The sequence below is a fragment of the Sinocyclocheilus anshuiensis genome, unplaced genomic scaffold, assembly GCF_001515605.1.
Source record: "Sinocyclocheilus anshuiensis isolate Anshui unplaced genomic scaffold, SAMN03320099.WGS_v1.1 scaffold566, whole genome shotgun sequence".
Lineage (NCBI taxonomy): Eukaryota > Metazoa > Chordata > Actinopteri > Cypriniformes > Cyprinidae > Sinocyclocheilus > Sinocyclocheilus anshuiensis.
The window spans coordinates 559,332-567,049 of NW_015542410.1; the positions used below are offsets into that span (position 1 = coordinate 559,332).

General features: G+C 34.7%; 1 protein-coding gene and 1 long non-coding RNA gene across 2 annotated transcripts in view; one reads left to right on the forward strand and one right to left on the reverse strand.

Annotated features, from left to right (window-relative positions):
- Nucleotides 1-445: 445 nt before the first annotated feature.
- LOC107693318 (tuftelin-like) overlaps nt 446-7,718 on the forward strand; it is a 24,478-nt gene continuing 17,205 nt past the window's right edge. The window contains exons 1-2 of the mRNA XM_016492652.1: nt 446-524; nt 7,132-7,229. The gene's annotated coding sequence lies outside the window, so the exon portion shown is untranslated. The remainder of the gene's footprint in view (nt 525-7,131; nt 7,230-7,718) is intronic.
- Nucleotides 2,656-6,687, reverse strand: LOC107693319 (uncharacterized). Its single transcript, XR_001634718.1, has 3 exons — nt 6,677-6,687; nt 6,513-6,514; nt 2,656-2,777 (listed from the first exon to the last, which is right to left on the reverse strand). It is a non-coding gene; the product is annotated as an uncharacterized LOC107693319 (long non-coding RNA).

The window sequence follows — 7,718 nt, forward strand, 5'->3', positions numbered from 1 at the left end:
AAAATGCCCCGATAATTCAGACAAAGAAACACCGACAACACTCGGTATCGGCAAGTACCAAAAATAAAAGTATCGGTATCGGGCGAGTACTAGAAAAAGTGGTATTGGTGCATCCCTAATCTGCACATATGACTGCTGTCATCATGTCAAATATTGTGAAAGTAGGCTACAATTCATTAATCCAATTCATTTACGTTTACGAGTATTTAAGGACTAAATTAGTAACCTTGTCTTTATTATGCGCATTACTGTTTTTAATTGTTCTGATACTTCACCAATTTATTTCGAGAAAAAAACTGTTGTCTCATAATGATGCATTTGCGGTTTCCATGGTGCACGTGCTGCAGCAGTCCTGTAGAGAGCGCTGTCGAGCGAAGGCTGAGGGAGGAGCAGGGCTGCACCGCTGGAGACTCACCCCGGCCTTCTATGGCAAAACCCAGCTTTCTCATTGAGAAGGCCATGAGTCACCAGAACAACACATGCAGCAAGTACAGAGCAGAGAGTCTGCATGTATCTTCAGCAAGGTAAGCTGGAACGCCTTTTGTTCGTATTTATTTCTGTTGCTGAGCAGTATTTATGATAAACTACATATAGGAATATTTAAAAGAATTTAACGAAATATTAAGATGTATTACTTTCTTATTCAGTTGGGAAATTCCGATGTTTGTTACATTTCATTCGTGAGAGTGGAAGAGGGTCGTGATAGTTTGTTTTTAGGCTAAACTCTGTTTGCACTTGGCTTTATTTTAAGTGATTTAGTTGAGTTAATAATAGCCAATATTTCTGGGGAAAAAGTTGCTATTGTTTTAGCATTCAACAGTACGCTTTAAGAATGTCACAAAAATGTTTGTGGCTTCCCTGCGTTCCGTCCCACCCAATAAGTGTTGGCTGTACTAGGACAGAAAAACCAAAAGTTCCCATGTAATTATATTCTTAACATGTGTTTACTGTTGTGTTTGGTGTATATTTTAGGCTATGTTCAATGATTATATTTGTGTGATTTTTAAATGGACCAACTAAGTACTGAAACTTTATGATTGACCATGTGACATGGTTTGGTGATAATAGTTTATATGATTATATAGCATATCAGATACCATCTATGTTTGCTCATTTCCTCTGTGTGGAAAATGTAACAAGCTGACTCATTAGTTTATCTCTCTTTATTCCCATTAGCTGGCATTGGTGTAATTTCATATCTCACTCCACTGAAAACTGTGGAAATATAAAATCGTAACGGCAACCGTTTCAAACACATTGAGTTTGATTATTATATAGCAATTTATGATTATTATATAAATCAAATATTTGCTTAAAGGTTTAAGACCATGTAGCCTATATGCAAAATATATTTAAAACAATGTGAATTTCACAAGCAGATTTGCTTCTAGCAAATTCTGCAGGTTGTTGTCAAGAGCACCAAAATGTATGCACCGTTTCCAAATGATAACTGTCTAGGATGGCTGATTTGAACTTCCAATTTAACCCATTCTGACCAGTATTGTCTAATTCATGTACTTTGCTGACTCATTGAGTTTAGCTCATGTCTTGGCACAAACAATGCACAGTGGCTCTGGGAAGCAAGATGAGGTAATTTCTTTTGATAAAAAGGATAAATGAGGTAGCTGGTAACCTCACTTATGGATTTGAACACCTTTTTATGCCTTTGATGTGTGTCAGATGGCCTTTCAGAATGAGATATGTGTGTGAAATCTAGCAGTCGCCTTTGTCAATACAAATTCACATGCAAGAAGAATCTGTCTCTTTATATTAATATATCACATATGTGGAATTTTTGCAGGTTTCTGTTAAGGGCACGAGGCCAAGACATTTGGGGTGCTATTCAAGTGAAGTGTAGCAGGTGGATAGAACGGTTAAGAATGCGCAAAGAGATATTTTACCCAAAAAAAATTGCCATCATTTACTCACCCTCATGATGTTCCAAGCTTTTGGGGCTTTGTTGTGAGTATTATAGTAGAAAAAAAGCTTCTATAGTTTAACATTAACAATTTTGATTTGCATTTTTGTAGCATCTTTTCTTCATACTGATGCGCAAAACCTTTGATACTTTGGAAATATGTAAATCATAAAAAGGAATTTGCAACACAAAACCTTATGCATAGCCACATGCATGCGTTGACCGAAACCTCCAAGGAAAATTGACACTATCATTTGTATTTCCACTTAAACGATCAGCTTTTGTTGTTTTTGGATTCATGTCAATTGATAAACGAGTTTCTCATTACCAACAATAAAGTTGCGCAACATGACATTGAGGAACCTACGGTAATACAACGGCATTCCGACTGAACAAAAGCTGAACAAGTTTTTGCATAAGATAGCTTAATAACATTGCATGAGAAGAGGTTCCATATTAGCATGAGATGACATATAAGTACAGATTTTATTGGGCTGACTGAATTAATTACAGAAGATTGCTGCTTGGTTTCCAATGAGATCAGCTGGTATTGCTGATTTTTACTGTATGGATGTGCATCAAGCACCTTCTGTAAACTTCAGTTCTGCACCTGAAGGGTTTATGGATGTGTGTGTATGTGTGTGTCATGGTGCGTTCAAGTCATGTCGGATAGACCGTATTTAAGAGTTGAATGCACATGAACGCCACCACAAAGTCGTTATTACCAGTGGGAAACTCGAAATTTTCTTTAACCCCCGAGTTTCCGAGTTGGGGCCGTGTCAATGAGAAACATGGCGGAATCCATGGATGCAGCGTCTGTAGTTGACAGTAAATTTTTGTTTAAATTGATAGTTTAGTTCTCCTATAAACTTAAATTGGTCATGTTTTTGTTACGCAGCTAGTTAATGAAATCCAAGTAAAAAAAATGCTATCATTTTTGCACCTATGTCAACTCGTAAGTACGAACGTCCCAGGAGAACTTGAACGCAGCATCAGTACATGTTTACCAAGTGAAATTTAGAAGTTAAATCTTTAATTATTCCTGCCACTTCTGTTCACTTATGAATCATCAATTCACTTTATACAGTGGGGTTCCAAAGGACTTTCATTTTGCATTTTTCTAATTAAAAAAATAATAATTACAAATTAATTCATCAAATGTAACAATTTGAGTGAAAAATTAAGTATGCAAAATTATCATACATTTTAGAATGTCATAGTATTTGTTTTTTTCCCAATGTCACAAATTACCTTATTTAATCAGAGAAATCTAGAAATTGTGCAGAATCCTTTTTTTTTTTTTTTTTTTTTACAATTGTTTTTTCTCAAAATACTAAACTTCTTTTTTTGTTTATTTTTTTAATTCTTAGTTTAGATTCCCAGATTTTTTGGAACCCACTGTTTTTAGTACCATCCATCTGTTTCTGGTCTGTTAACTGTTAACTTGCTCAAGCAGATGTGCCAGACATGCTTGTACGAAAATGAACAGCAAGTGCATGTACCCTTCTAGCAAATTCCACAGGATCAGAACTTGAAGCAACACATAAGACAGAATCAGCAGCACACACAGAACAGATGAAAAGTCTGAAAAATAATAAAGTAGCTTCATATTTGATCTCTTCAATTCTTTGCAGTGTTGTTCATAACAGTTTCAGACAAACATACATTATTGAATATTTGTTGAATATTTTGAATGCATGCATACTTGACCTTGAGTTCACATAAGTTGCTTATAGTTCTTTATCACTTTAAGTGTCCATGCATTTACAGTAAACAAGCTTCATTATAGCCCAGCCTGGTCAGAACTTGTCTGTGATTTTGTCGTATCAGGTTTTCCAAAGCAAACGGCAGGGCTTTCTCCCACATTTCTCGTCTCCGTGTCCTGGCTTATGTAATGGGACACCTCCGGACTGATTTAATGCCATGGAGGCTACACTGTAAAAAAATACAGAAGCCTGCAGGTTGCATTCAATACAAAGAGTCTGTTTGAAAGTTCATGCTGTTCTCTTCAGTATTTAGAACAGCTATTTTGTGATATGGTTGAGTTGTTAGTGAATGTATAGAGATACAGGTCAATTTAGCATTGCAACAATTCCTGTTCAAATGCCTAAAACTACTTATGTATGCAAATAGGAGCTTGGTATTTCTTCATGTGAAGACCATTTCTTCCTTATTCATAAAAGCCTGACGTCAAATGCAGAATTGAATGTGTTTGTTTGTAAGTGCATGCTCATGTCTTTCATTGAGGGTAACTGTGTATCAAAGGACTGGGCCAGCGATCTAATGGCACCAAGAATAAACCATTATGCTACAAACTATTAACCAGATTCAGAATCAGTGATGACGGCAAATGCAAAGTGATGCATGACAGATGTTCAAGGTAATGAGAGGGTGTGTGCACTCAAAAAAAGAACATTTAAGTCTTGTTTGCGAGGTGCATGGGGAGTGGCAGTGCTCGATTTAAAAGTTTATTTTTCTCCCCAGAATGCACTTTTTCTTTTCATTGTCAGGCTGCATGTTTTTCTGTCAAGTTTGAAGTGTTCTTTTTCAAAACTGCTGTACTCTTGAGTATTTATGTGCCGTGCGTGTCAGTTTGCAGATTCACCCCGAGGCTGTTGTTCTTTCTCTGATCTTGCACACATACCCTTCACTCTGCCTGCGAGGATAAAACATGCCAGGGCTGATGATTTTTCAGTGCAACTTCTAAAGCTTTTATGCATATGCACATGTGTGCTGCTTTTCATGTGTGGGCACACAAAGAATTACAGAAGCACAAAGCAGATGAATACAGACGGATTTACATATCATAGGAATGAAAGTCCTGGAAATTCGAGGCAGGTGCATGGTCAAAATAAGTAAATTCATAATAAAAGAAAAAAAACCCCCGGCAAACTGCAAGACTTATATGGCCATAAGTGGTCACTAAGTTATAGTAAGTTATGTTAAATTGCATGGGCCATGCTTTTCTTTTATAACTATTTGATTGCCCTTAGAAAGAATAATTTTTAATAAATGTAAAAAAAAAACAAAAAACAAACATGTAACAATAAAATTAATGAAATGTAAATATTTAATTAATATTATCAAATTAATATGCAATTTAATACATTTTGAATATAATTTTGAAGACACCCCCCCCTAATCTTTCACTTACCAGCCCAAGACTTTAACAAAGGAACAAACAAAGAGTTGTTATATTTTTTTGATGTTTATTTTATATATAACATTATTTTTATATAATCTTTCACTTACCAGCCCAAGACTTTAACAAAGGAACAAACAAAGAGTTATTATATTTTTTTGATGTTTATTTTATATATAACATTATTTTTATATAGGGCAGAAATATATGTGGCAAGTTGGCACATTTATATTGAATTCAATAAAATAATTATATTTAGGATTTTTTTAAAACAAAATAATAAAAAAATGTATATCAGAAATAAACACGTTCAAAATTTTCAGGTCGGCAAAATTTGTTGTTGTTGCCAAGGCTGCATCTATTTGATCAAAAATGTAGCAAAAACGGCAACCATTTTCTATTTGAATGTATATTCAAATGCAATTATATTCCTGTGATGCAAAGCTGAATTTTCTGCATCATTACTCCAGTTTTCAGTGTCAAATGATCCTGCAGAAATCATTCTAAAATACTGATGTGCTGCTCAAGAAACATTTCTTATTATTATCAATGTGCTGCTTAATATTTTTGTGGAAACTGATTCTTTTTTTTTTTTTTCAGGATAATTTGATTAATCATATATTTTGATTCAAACGAACAGTTGAAATAGAAAATATTTGTAACACTATAAATGACTTTACGGTCACTTTGAATGAATTTTAATTAGTAATATACATTTAATATATTATACAGTATAATTCACATCCACAACAGCATTACAGCATTTCAATGAAAAGCTAGTCATTGTATCAGTTGTGACTTTTATTAACCTGGTCAGCAGATAATTAAGTTGACCTGTAGTGTGCTATTACATTCGTGCTGTGTGTTTAACATTTGTGGTATTTCACACACAGCAGTGACCCAGACGGCGATGACACACTAGAATAAGCATTACACTTAGACGCTAATCCCCAAAAAGGTGTTCTTATCTCTTGGATCATAAAATTCACAGAGGCAGCTCATACTAACCTGGTAAAGCCACATACAGCCACTACACCTCACATACAAGGCTTGCCATCTGTTTACACAGATGCTCTCCAGCGCGCCTCCACCCTTCACTGGTATCTGGTGTAGCTGGAAGTGGAGTGAATCAGCAGTCTGCGCGAGTGATCTCACTTTTATTCAGTATCTCTTTCTGCTGTCTGTGGTCACATCCCAGAGGATCAAACCCCTTTCTTCTCTTGTTCTCCTGCATGGACTTGACTCGGTTAGATGTAATCACTTCCTCTCGACTGTACAGAACGGATGTTACTTGATTGTCTGCAGAAACAAGCTTATTTGCAGTAAACCACAGATTAAATACATTAATAAACCTTTGTTTGCAATTGTAAATGCTTTGTCATGACTTCTAAATCAGTTTTGACATTTTGAAAGCGAGACAGTTTGATATGTATTGAGCTTTTCAAAAATAACGACTGTTTCCATAAAGGTTTCCCAAACGTTCCCTCTGTCTAGCATTGGTTGGACAAACAGGTAGTCTTGTCCCAAAACTAGTGTCACTGGTTGAGACATTGTTGATGTTTAGGGCTGGTTGTGATACTCCGACAAAAACATGTCAATGTTTTCAATAGTGTCACAGTGTTTATGCTCTTTCTGGGAAATCGGCCTACTAATACCGTACTCATTCTTGTCTGCATATTAAGCTAGGGTATCAGAAAAGCTATTTAGCACGGAAAAGATTACATCACCTTTAAATTGCCGGATTAAGTACTCAATTACGTAATATGATGTTTTCCCCCATTCTTTTTTTTTTTTTTGAGCTTTCACTTCTCTATCTTTCATTTTCACAATGTCTCATAGCCTTAAAGTAGGATTTTTGTCTGCCATAGAAATAAAGGTGTACATATGTTTCCATTATCCTCATTACATGGGACTGTTTGCTGTGGAGATTACATAAACATAATTGGGCTTTTATTTTGTCTAATTGCCGGTTTGTTCCGGTGTCTTTTGGAAACATGTCTCCCTCCTAATCCCATTTTCTCTAATTATCTGTTCTTCACACCCTCATTCTTTTCTCTTTTTTTCCACTTAGAAATATCGCAGCAGTCACTGCACAAACAGAAAGATCGCAGGAGTCACTGCACAACTACAGAATCGGATCGTCGAGACTTCCTATAAGAAATCTTATAGGTATACACTTTTTCCTCCATATACAGACAAATATATATATATATATATATATATAAGGCACTTGTATATCCAGAATAATTATTGAAGAGTTTTTTCTTTTGTTTATATGTAGGTCCCATTATACCTTCCATATTTAAACCAATTTTCTGCAAATTTTCAGATGCCTTTAATGTATAGATCTTATTGACTATGGAACTATGAAAATCTGTAATTAAAATATTATTTTTTATAAATATATTATATTTAATCTTAAACCATTACAATATTTAATATTTGATCTTACAACATGTGACAACAAAGGCATCTATAATGTAATAAATAATTTCTATTTCAGATAAATGCTGTTCTTTGAACTTTCTATTCAACCCTTTCTATTGATTGTAACAAAGAATTCAAGTTGTTTAAAAATTAAGCTAAAAGCACAACTGTTTTCAACATTGAAAATAATAATAAATGTTTCTTGAATCAAATTTGAATTATTTGAATTAT